Source organism: Camelus bactrianus, chromosome 5 (assembly GCF_048773025.1).
Source record: "Camelus bactrianus isolate YW-2024 breed Bactrian camel chromosome 5, ASM4877302v1, whole genome shotgun sequence".
NCBI classification, from domain to species: Eukaryota; Metazoa; Chordata; class Mammalia; order Artiodactyla; family Camelidae; genus Camelus; species Camelus bactrianus.
In genome coordinates, this window is record NC_133543.1 from 81,130,997 (window position 1) to 81,143,093 (window position 12,097).

At 42.2% G+C, this 12,097-nt stretch overlaps 1 protein-coding gene across 3 annotated transcripts in view; it reads left to right on the top strand.

Annotated features, from left to right (window-relative positions):
* Positions 1 to 12,097, top strand: part of RFTN2 (raftlin family member 2) — a 59,024-nt gene that overhangs the window by 35,152 nt on the left and 11,775 nt on the right. The gene's annotated exons all lie outside the window — the stretch shown is intronic.

Below are 12,097 nucleotides of genomic sequence, written 5' to 3' on the forward strand. Positions count from 1 at the left end.
TAACAGTCTGTAGCTAAAGGAGGCAGTTCCTCCTTCCTCAGTCACATCTACCCCACTCCGGCCTCCTCTGGTTTTTACAGTTTACCAGCTTACCCCTTCCCATAACCCGAACTCCCCACAAACTTTAAGAACATTTGATTGACATGGCCCTTTAATAAAGCCACGCCTCCCTCAGGTGGGGAGAGGGATAAAAGTGAATACAGAGTAAAGACACTCAAGCTTTAAAAAAGAGGCATTAGAAGTAAGCAAAGCAATTTGCTTTTCTTCTCAGAGATCTGTTGGTAACTGTTCTCAAATTGTGAGTGACAACTCTCTGAATTATTACCCAGCTTTTAAAAATCTGTGGCATACCTGTCAGATCACAGTACAGCAGTATCTCAAGATTTGGTCTTCAGACCAAGCAATATGAATCACCTGGGGAACCTGTGAACATACACGTACTGGGTGGCTCTTCCCAGTGTCACAGTCAGAAGCCTTGAGAGCAGGAGCCATGAATCTGCATTTTCACAAGCTCCTGAAGCTCATTAACATTTGAGGAACTTTGCAGGAGGTAGCGAGAGGGAAACTCCACTTCCCTGCCACCCCTCGCCTTCCATCCGCCAAGCCATTGGTCTGTCCCACTCCCCACCCTCCCTCGGAATAACTTGTGTATTTGGCCTTCACACCTCTTTTTGGTGGTTGTCCTAGGTGTATAATTTAGGGTGTTGTTGGCCCATTACAGTTAGTCCTTCCTAGAAGTCCTCTGAGTTCTGAACCTTTCATGCTCCTTTTTCCCCAGTGAAAAATGTATTTATCATTCCTCCCTCCCGTTCACTCAGGGCTTCTGTTCTCATGAGTCTAAATATTTCCTAAAGTGGTAAGAGTGACTGACTGGGCACCAGTTTAGACGGCAAGACTGACATGTGGGTGCTGAGCCTTAGGACATGGGCTGGAGCTCCTTGAGTATCTCCTGCTTGGTTTGGGAATGAGAACAGGACTGACACCAAAGGTGGGAAGGAAGAGGTCTCAACTATACTGGATGGGAGAGGTGACAGAGCCCAGAGCCATATTTGGCTTGACCACTTCGTCCTGCATGTCAGACTATACGTAAGGTCACAGGCGGGTGCAGTGATTAGGAGGCCCTCTGCACTAAGGAGTGGCTGCGTGTGTTGTTTCTGGAGCAGAGGCAGCACGGCTACCTCACCACCATTCCAGCGTCTCCTGTACTCCTAGCATCCACCAAGACACTGTGGAGTCAGAGTGGACCTTTCAGGCCCTCCTTGTGAAAGCTCATCATTATGTGTAATTAAAACAGCAAAGGGGCTACTAGGACCCTCCAGGCCCCGCAGCCAGCAGCCGTGTGACCCAGCCCCACCCACCGGTGGCTGGCCCAGCCTCTGCACAAGGCAGGGCCTTTTTATTTTTGTCCAAGTATGCTATCTCTAAGACATAGGCCGGTCTTAGCTGCTTCAGTACACAAGAGGTTGTATTCACCTTTAGCCAGGTCATCTTTAAATATAAATAAAAACATAACATACAGTTCATTTTGGTCCAGGTAGACAATAGAGCCTGAAAGTTTTTAGTTTCTGAAACTACAAGAGTGGTCCAGGTTTTAAACTAAACAGATCTCATTTGAATTATACCTTCACTGTTTGCCAGCTGTATGCTTTGGGAACCTCTTTAAGTCTCAGTTCCCTCATCTGGAAAATGGTACAATAATATCAACTTTACTGGATTATCAAAATAATTAAGCAAGATAATATATACAAAGTACCCATGCAGGGCCTGTGCACACTAGGCTAATAAAATAGAGCTATTAATATGGGACCTAATCCTTTAGCAGAACCAAAATCTCTAAGAAGCTAAAACGAATTGTGCAAGCATGATAGCTTGGCCTGTCCTAAATCAGGATATTTCAAAAAAATGTAAATACTGTAATTCACTGTATGCAAAATCAGCACTGAGTATTACAAGCCAATAAAAGGGACAGAAATAATGACACCATAAAGATATATGCTTACACGTTATGCTCTCACCCAGAAAAATGAATGTTTGTCATCCTCTTTCTTTTGGGACCCACATGTCTGAAAACAACTCAGTGAAAACTTTCTTCCTTAAATATTTTTGACTCATATACAACAAAGTGTCTTAAGAAATTTCATTTTTTTCCTACTTTTCTGTCACCTTTACCATAACTTGAATGGTCTATACATAAGGTATTTTCTCCTCATTTCTTTCATTACTGAAATACATCCTGTTATATAGAAGACAAACTTGTAGTTACCAAAGGGGAGAGGGTGGAGTGGGGAGACAAATTGGGGTATGGGATTAACAGATGCAAACTGCTAGAGACAGATAAGCAGCAAGGGTATACTGTATAGTACAGGGAATTGTACCTGTTACCCGAAAACTAGGTTTACGTCTTGATGAGTATCAAGCCAAAAGACACAACCTAGCCAAAGACCAGGAGAAGGAAGGACTTACTACTTGCAGCAAGTAAGGAGAACACAAGGGCTCTTTCCCAAAGCAGTGTCTCCCCAACAGCAAAACTGGGGAAGTTTTAAGCTAAGGAGACATGAATATTCATGAAGGGGTTTGAGCAGAAGAGAACTTAGCACAGAATTGGGGCAAAGGTTGACAGAAGCCAAGCTTTAGTTGATTGAAGTCACCATGGTCAGACAAGGTCAAAATCATCATTCCTTAGGTTCTGACCTGCCTGGGGACATAGCACAGGGTTACCATCCTTCACCAGGTGGGGCCTAGTTTTCCTGCAGACCTCAAAGATATGTATCAGATTGTTTTGTAGGTCCCTTGAGGAGAAACTAGGACTCTGTTTTATCTCAGAACTCTTGCTTCTTGATTACTTTTCTTTTGTTTCTTCATTCCTTTGTTCCCTGAAGATCATTAATTACCAAGACCTGTTAGATTACAAAATGGCTTAGGCCAAAATGGCTTTTCTTGTGTCAAGAAAGCCATGCCTGGTTCTCTTTCTCTGGGGACCCCTTGCCCTATCTGCTTACATACTCATTATCTTGTAATAACATATAATGGAATATAATCTGCAAAAATACTAAATCTCTATTCTGTGTATCTGAAACTAACACAGTATTGTAAAGCAATTCTACTTCAATAAAAACAAACAAATATATCCTGTTAATCAGTTACATAAGTTATTTTCCATAGTGTCCTTAGGTTAAGGTTGTTGCTTCATTAACTTAGGCATCATCATACCAGCAAAGTTTAAAGCTATATTACTGTGGAAACATCATGATGTGGTAATCTGATATCACTACATTATTCCTGGGTTATTGTTGTCAGCCCTGAAAACTTGCCAGAATCCCTTTTTAATCCTTATCACTATATAGTTATACAAATAGACCCAGTCCTTATCCTTTCCAAAAAACAAGGTAAAAATTTACATTAAATTTTTCAGGGTAAATCTGATAGAGGATCAAATTAGCTGAACCAGCAGCTAATATTACTGACCTCTAAATAATCACTGGAATAAAGTGGAAGGAGGAGCCAGAGTGCCCTCTGTTTGGCTATCTCAGATCAGCTCCCCTCTCCTCAGTAATAATCTGGGGCAGACAGGGAAGGGGGGTGCGCATTTTAACAAGAATTCCAAGTGATTCTGATGCACTTGCAGAAACACTGAATTATAACTTAACATTGACAGAGAAAGCATTTTAGAACACAAGATAGAAGAAAGATGTACACCCTCATTTGAATCTCAGAAGACAGAACTTAAAGGTGGGGACTTTTGGTAAAATAAATCAAGTTATACTGTACAGAGAATATTCAAAAGTCTAGTCCTAAAGGACGAAATATGATAACTAAAGGAGAAAACTTTCACTGTCCCTGCCCCAACTTGTCCATTTTGTGCAGCCTCTGGGTCAACGTTTGGGAATCTCAACCTTCTGGTTCCAACCAGTCTGGGGTCAGTGCTTGTGGTCAGCATGTAGTCACCATCCTCCACCTGGGTGGAGATCTTATTTCTATAGAACAACTCACATAGGAATCAGATTGTTACCTATATCCCCTTTAGGAGGAGCTAGGAGTCCTGTGGCTGTCCTAATCTTTAACTCTTTGAACTTGCTCTTTGGAACTCAGGGAGTTTTTGTACCAGCAGGCCCCACAGGGTCCTGCTTGGTTTCAACGCCCCCTTTTCTTTAATACTGACAAGCAAGCTAATAAAGTTTGCATAGAGAGATTAATCATAAACTCAGTAAGGGAACTCAAGTTTTAAACCATGGCAATTAATTAATGCTTAAGATGATGCAGAATGAGTCAGAAGATACAAATTAACCTAACAGTTCTGTTTTCTCCAGTCTAATGGATTTTGGGACCGTGAATGAAAGCTTTTTATAAGAGTATTTTTATCTCACAAGTGACTAAGTAGTTGCAAATAAGCCACTCATCTGAGGGACCAGCTCAGTTTGTACTCAGACTGATTCACATTTCTTGCGCTTTATTTTAAACAGAATGTTCTTTCAGTTCAACTCAAATATTTACTGAGTGCCTGGTATGTGTAAGGCAATGTTTTACCCACTCCAGGAGCAGACCCTGGCTTCCAGGAACTCATAAACTACTTGGAGAGACGACACAGTCAAAAGTAACTAATGCGGAACAGACCCTGACAAGCCCCACAATGGGTATCTAGACCATGTGTTCTCCATAAAGGAGGTATTGCCCCAGAGAGGTGAAAAAATCTTAGCTATTACAACAGTTTGTGGCACTCCACAAGGTCACAGTACATAAACAAATACACAGCATATCTTTGGTATTAAAATTTAATGGGGCAAGGGGAAGAATTGGGGAGAAAATTCCTACGAAGGCTCCTTGGGGAAGCAATAATGAAAAATGGGGAGAGTGTGAGGTTGGTGCACAGAATAGAGGATGTCCGTAAAAAAGGAGAGGAGGTCTGTGAAGTTTGTGAAGTCTGAGGGGCATTGTTATGAAAGAACAGAACTTCCAAAAGTAGTTTTAGGGAGGAGACCATTTATCCACCTGGTGGCAGGTAGGGCTAACTGGGAATAGTAAATAGGTTTCATCTCAGGTAGCAGCGCTGGTCTGTTGGTAGTGGCTGCCCAAATGCAATAAAAGCAGGGATTCTAAGTCCAGGATGAGCAAAAAAGCATGTGGTGATGAATCAGTGATGTCTGCTATTAAGCATGGAAGGTGGAAAGTTGAAGTATGAATCCTGCAAAGTATTTCCTCTTTCTTAAGCAAAAAACACAATCAGGAAAGTGTAGGATATATTCAAGGAAAAGTGAGTACAGGTGAATGAATTCCTAAAGGCCTCTCCTAATTGAAAACCCATAGGTATAACAAAAAAGAAACAGACTTATACATTGAGAACAAACTAGTGGTTACCAGTAGGGAGTGGGGAGGGACAAGATAGGGGTAGGGGATTAAGAGGTACAAACTACTATGCATAAAATAAGTAAGTTGCAAGGATATACTGTACAACACAAGGAATATAGCCAATAGTTTATAATAACTATAAACGGAGTATAACCTTTAAAAATTGTGAATCACTGTGTTTTTTACCTGGAACTTACATAATATTGTACATCAACTATACCTCAATTAAAAAAAAAAACCATAGAATTCACGACTTACTTTACCAAAACCAATAAATATGAAAGGGGAGGGAGCATTTTTATCACGTATAAATCCACAACTATTCTCCTACATATTAGCATTACGTACACTCTTAAAACAATTTGGTTAATAAAACACATATAGAAAGTGCATAAACCACAAATGTGCATGATTTTAGTTACATAAACACTTGTGTAATTACCACTGGACAAGAAATAGAATATTGCTCACACCCTAGAAGTGCCCCATGTGTTTCCCCATCACACCCCCTCCCTTCTCACAGAAGGAATATTACCCCAACTTTTAGGATAATCATTTCTTTGTTTCTCCTAATAGCCTTACCACTCACATTTGCACCCCTAAACAAAGTTTAGTTTTGCCTGTATTAAATTATGTAAAAATGGAATTATGTATATTCTTTCACATGTTGCTTCTTTCACTTAACATTTTAAGATGTATCCATGTTGTGTGTATTTACTTATCCATTCTGCTTCTGACGGGTTGGTTGCCTCCAGGTGTGCCTATGACAAGCATGCTGTTCTGAACCTGAGTACTCATGCCTGTGTTTCTTAAGAGCATAGTCCTGGAAGAGGAATTGCTGGGTCAGGGGGCATTTCTTTAGCTTTATCAGATATAAATGCCAAATTCTTTCCAAGTGGAATGTTGTAGCTTATGCCCCCACCAGCAGAATATGAAAGTTCCCATTGCTCCAACAACAACAAAAAATTGTCATACTTTTAAATATTATCATTCTGGTAAGTGTATATATTGTATGATCTCAGTGTGGTTTTAGTTTATATTTACCTAATTACTACTGAAATTGAGCACATTTTCGTATGTTTATTGACCAGTGGGATTTTTCTTTTGTAAAGTACCTACCTGTTTAAATCTTTTGTCCACATTTAAAGTTGTATTTATAGGAGTTTTAAAATATATATTGGGTGAGACTTTTTATTTGTTACACGTGTTGCAATGATCTTCCTAATTCTGTGGCTTATCTTTTTACTCTCTTTATGATGCCTTTGGATGAACAGATTTGCCTTTGGATTAATATGCAAATATATGCATCTTTACCCCTTTTGGAGTATTTAAGAAATCTCTCCCTTACCTGAAGTAATATGGGGAAGCAAGGAGTGAATTATTTTTAAATTTGGGCATAACATGAGACATTTTAATTTTTTAAATTAACATAAAATTCTGGAAGCTACAGTTACTATAGGCTGGTGTGCCTGAGGAGTACATTTTGTGAAAGGAGAAGGAACAGCTAAATCTTAAAAAGATTCATGCTAAAAATTAATGAACTTCATAGATGTAAGAAGACCTAGGAAGCCTTTTTTCTCTCCTGCAAGCCTTTGCTCACTTGTTATGGTTTTTTTTAAGCGTGCTCTCTGGCATCAGTACATTATCACAGAAACCAAATGACCACTTATTCATGAAGTCTTTGATTCTTCAAATATCTACTGAGAACCATTTTAAAAGGGGCTGTCTGCTAATTAGTGTGGAAGATGTAGTGCTTAAGGAGACCTTCCTTCAGAGAGCTTAGATCTAGTAGGAGGGAAACTGTACCAGTGGCCACAGAAGTCCTTGGGAAAGGGATTAAGCTGCATGCGAGGGACCCAAAGGGAGCCCCAAAAAGGGTGTGTGGCCCTTGCATTGAGGGATCATTGAAGGCTTTCAGAAGGAGGTCACACTTGAAAATGAACCTTAAAAGATAGGCGGGCTGGAAAGTGGCAGTGGTGATGGTGTGGCCATTCCAGGTATGAGAATGCCACAAGCAGCCATTCAGCTGCGGGCCAGGGGGTCGAGGGGGCCATTCCCACAGGCCAATCCAACGTGACCTTGGTTTTTGTATGTTAAAGAGTGTAGAAAGCCTCTCTCCCACCTATCCATAAATTCTAAGTCTCCAGCTCTGTTTCAAAGATGTTTGAAATGGAAGCAAATATTGGATCAAGCGGAAGCTCAAGTTGTCCTCATAACTTCCTGCAAAAATGATTTTAAAATTTAAATATCACTAAAGATATCATCAAACCAATATAGAACTGCTTTTTTATTTTGTTTTTGTTGCTTGTTCGTTTTTATAAGTAACACTTACTCACTCTTGTGTAAAACTGAATTCATGGGGAGAATTTTTTAAGGCAAAGCTTTCAGTGATTCATCTTTTATAAAAATGTCACTAAAATGCCACAGGTCATGAACTTGCTCCTGTCTCTTCTTCTTTTTCTCATACTAACACCGATCTGTGTGTTCTGTTTCAACAGTCTAGTTAACCCAGGGAAGATGAACCCTTCTTTTTATTTCCTTCACTCTTGTCCATTATAACTCCTGAACATTATAAGCTGAAATGCTAAATTGCGGAGATGCTAACATAGAAATCTGGACTTTTGCGAAATAGCTTACACTTAGTCATTCACTATAAAGTTGTCCGGTCAGAATCGAATTAAACGAGGCCCCTCCTCTCTGTAGTCAGGGCTCCCCTGAGTTCATCTATACTTGCTGTCAAGATGCCATTGTGTTGTGGAAAGGGGGGAACCAGAGATGATTCAAGACAAAACTCTTGAAAACTCTGGGTTTCAATTTCCTTATTCACAAAATGGGGAAAATAATATTTTCTCTGCCCACCTGAAAGGACTATCATAAGAAACAAATGTGCTATTGCACGTGGGAAGTACTCAGTACACCGAAAGCACTGCACACATGGAAGTTATTTTTCTTAGTTTAGTCCACTGGATCTTCTGTTATTGGAAAGCCAGTCTTCTTCTTGATTGTCTGTTGATGCCACAGCAAACCCCCCTCCCTTAAAAACAACGAAGTAGAGAGTCCTCTTTTTGTTTCCTTATGGAATGCATGGAAGAAGGCAGTGAAGGGAGAAGCAGACATTTACTGAGCATCTGCTGTGCTCCAGGGCTAAGGACTTTACCTCCACCGTCTCACTGGCACTGCTAGAACCTTCTCTGTTTTAGAGAAGAGAAACAGGAGGCTCAGAAAGATAGGGCAACTACCTCAGCGTCTCATCACTAGCAAACTGAGCTGGGATGCAAAACCAGGGTGGGTCTAATTGACTCTAAAGCCATGCTGTTTCCCCATACCTGACTGCCTCTCGGATAAATACATCACAGAGAAACGAGGTGTGCTGACACTTTGTAGCGTAAAGCCACACAGCTGGTTGAACTCATTTCCTCCCCCATCTGTGGCCTGGCTGCTCTGCCTGTGCTGTGAATACAGCCGCTGGCTCACTCTCCCCAGATCCCACACTCAGATCTGCCCGCATTGAAAGATGAGCTTAATACCAGGGCAGAGAGCAGAAGCCACTTGTCCCAGGGAATCACAGCAGTGCTGGTGGATTCTCTTTCCTCTTCCAGGTCCGTACCTGCCCTCTGGGCTTTGCCTGATCCTCCCTGTGATCCAGTAGCTGACTCAGCTTCATACTTTCCCTCTGCTTCAACTGGTTTGGTCTGTCAGATGCCTGCACCTGACCTGGCTTCTCCCACCGATCTCGTTTTTCTCCAGTAGGCCTCAGGGGTTTGACTTTGGTTTTCCTCCTTCAGTTTGGCCCAGTGCCCTAGATCCCACCAGGGCTGTGGCCTCTGGAGTCGCGGTGTTTTCCTGGTCCTTCTCCTGTACTAATGACTCCTTTCCCTACCCTGACTCAGGCCCTCACGTCCTTCCACCCGGCTCTCCACGGTTGCCTACAGGGACTGAGCCCCTCAGGCTGCCCTGGCCCTCATGCTGATGTGCCCTGGCCCTCGTGCTGACGTGTTGCCCTCAGAGAGGACGGACTAGTGGTATTTCCACATCTTCTTTGCAGGCTGTGCCCTTGACCAGCTTATACTGCAGCTTAAAATCTCAACCAACACAGGCTGTGCCAGAACATTCTCAGAGCTTATGTGTAAATCGAGCATCTTTCAAAAGCTGTATTTATTTCCTATGACATCAAAGCATGACTGCCCATTCTGCCCATCCAGAGGTTCTTAACTTCCTCTCAGGGTGATACTAAATCACTCAGTTAACTAACAACATTTTTGGATGGAAATTTCCGTGGGGAATAAGCGATGTAGGCCATGTCCTCCTGGAGCATCGAGGAGAGCGTTAAAGTTCTCTCTGGTCCCATCGCAAAGTCAAATCCTTTCAGAAACCTGTGCTCCAGGGGCAGATATTCTATCCACACTCTGTAAACGAGGTCCCTTGTGAGCTACTGCAGACTGTGAGGGACTCACCTGCCCTGTGGACAGGTGTCCCTCTGTAAGGCTTCAGACCTCTTCCCCTTACAGTTCTACCGCGATCAGATTCTCCAAACCAAAAGGCATTCCACATCTCACAGATGTTCTGAAAATAAGAGGACCTATTTTAAATCAGAACATCCCTTAGAAAACCAGGGAGATGGAGATCTCAGACATATTTCAGATTGAGTCTGGCTCTAAGGACCTCCGAAGAGATGGGAAGATGCCAACCATCCGAAGTCTTATCTCGGCATCCAGAGACTGTCCTAAGATAGTCAGCCTTTGAGAAACTATCTCCACACTTATTGTTTGACCCCATCAGAAAAGGTTGAGAAGCCTGCTGTGAACCAAGCATCATATCCTGATGCGTTCAGACTCGCCCCATCCTATCATCGCTCCAGGTCAACCCCGATCCCTCCCCTGACATTCTCCTGCTTTCTATTCAGGAAGAATAATTCTACCCTTATCTTCCCTTGTCATCTGTGGATAGTTGTAGGCCCAGCTCCCTCCTACGATTCGCTACCTGGAGCACAGCCCACGAGCACTATCCAGAAGCCTCTTCTCTGTTCTTGTGTACCCTTCCCCTCAACTTTTCTCTCTGGAAGATACTCTTGATTCTGAGCTAGTTCCCTCCCACTTCCCTGCTCTGCACATTTTGCTGAATGAATGGAGGACGTGGAAGGAAATCACATTGCTGTGCTCCTCCGGCGGCAGGCACGGCGGAGGCTCTTCACACACACTGGCTTGTTTTTCCTCACAAAGTCCCTGAGAGGAAACGAAAGAGAATTTTGAAACTCTGCTAAAGTCTTCCGCTATTCAGGGTATTGTCACCTACTATGGTAGTGTCGACCGGGGGCGAGGGGGACACAACGTGAGAGCTGTGAGTTTTGTTTTTTGGGGGGACTTCCTAAGGACTCTAGCCCAGGATACAGTCTCTCAGAAAGCTCTGAGGAACTGCTCCGAAGAGGTAAGGCAGGAGGTCAGTATATCTGTGATTTCAGAGAAGGGTTACGAGTGGTCAGGCACACATCTTGATAGAAGGTTGGTCATGAGGAACAGATATCTCAGTTAATGCTGTTAGTGCTTTTCTAAATATGCAAGAATCCGGGTTCATGGAAGAAATTTCTCCTGAAATATTTCTAACTATGGAAGGGCCTGTTTTACCTGTTTCCCCTGTTTTACCAAAACATGGAGTGCCTCACCCTTATCTTGGCCTGAATTCCTTTCAGGGTGAATTGTAGGCCAGTGACTAATGACTTGATTCTTACAGAACGGGATGGTGGGCAGCATTCTTTGTTTACAGCAGAGTTGAGATTTGAACCCAGGACCCATCTGGTTCCAAAGCTACTACCTTTTCCAGTAAACTCCATGCACCCCCAAACAGGCCAGCCTGCTCTGTAGCCCGCTAGTCCCTTCCTGGAACACCTATGTCATAAGTCGATGTCTCCTGATGATTCAAGTTGTTCCCAAAGTTAGGCTATATTTCAAGTCTTTTCTTCTAATCAAACATAAAGCCAAACTAAAATGAGATTAGACCAGGAGCAGCCTTTCAAAAATAAAATAGAAAAGAGGCAGCCACCACTTTGGGGGAGGATTTGCTGTTTTTCAAAATTCAACAGTATCAGTAAGTTTGGGATTTTCAAGTGGTGTGGGGTTGACCACGAGGGCCAGAGTTTCAATGTTGCATTTGTTTCCCAGAAAAAGAGCTCAGCAGAAAATGCAGCTAATAGTGAGGTTTTGTTTGGGTTTTTTGCATAATAAAAGTCGTAACCGAGCAACATTAGCTACAGACACTCCTCCTCATAAATCCGTGGAGACTCTGTGAAAAGCATTTCAGAGAAATCCAAACCCCAAGTAGTCTTTGGCAAGGGGTAATTTGCCACGATGATAGTTAAACAAGGAGAATACTGAGTAGCTGACTACAAAGAAGCGTCTGAAAATGAAACTAACGGGGGCTCAAGTCCCGCAGCTGAAAATGTATATGAAATTTCTCACGTGCAGCGGTCCAGAGCGGTCTCTTCTTTTTATAGGACAAATCTGGCAGTGCACACCAAGGAGCTTAAATTGTACCCTCTTTTGGCCTAATAACCCTACTCCTGAGAATTTATCTCAAGGAAATAAGTCATAAAGAATAAGAAAGACTATACATATTTCTATAGCGGCATTATTTATAATCAGCAGAAAACTGGAAACAACCTAATTTTCCAATAATAAAGGCTTAGTACATTTTGGTATCTTAATTCTTTGCAGCTGTTAAGCTTAATTCTTTGTAGCTATTAAGAATATGATAACAGTGT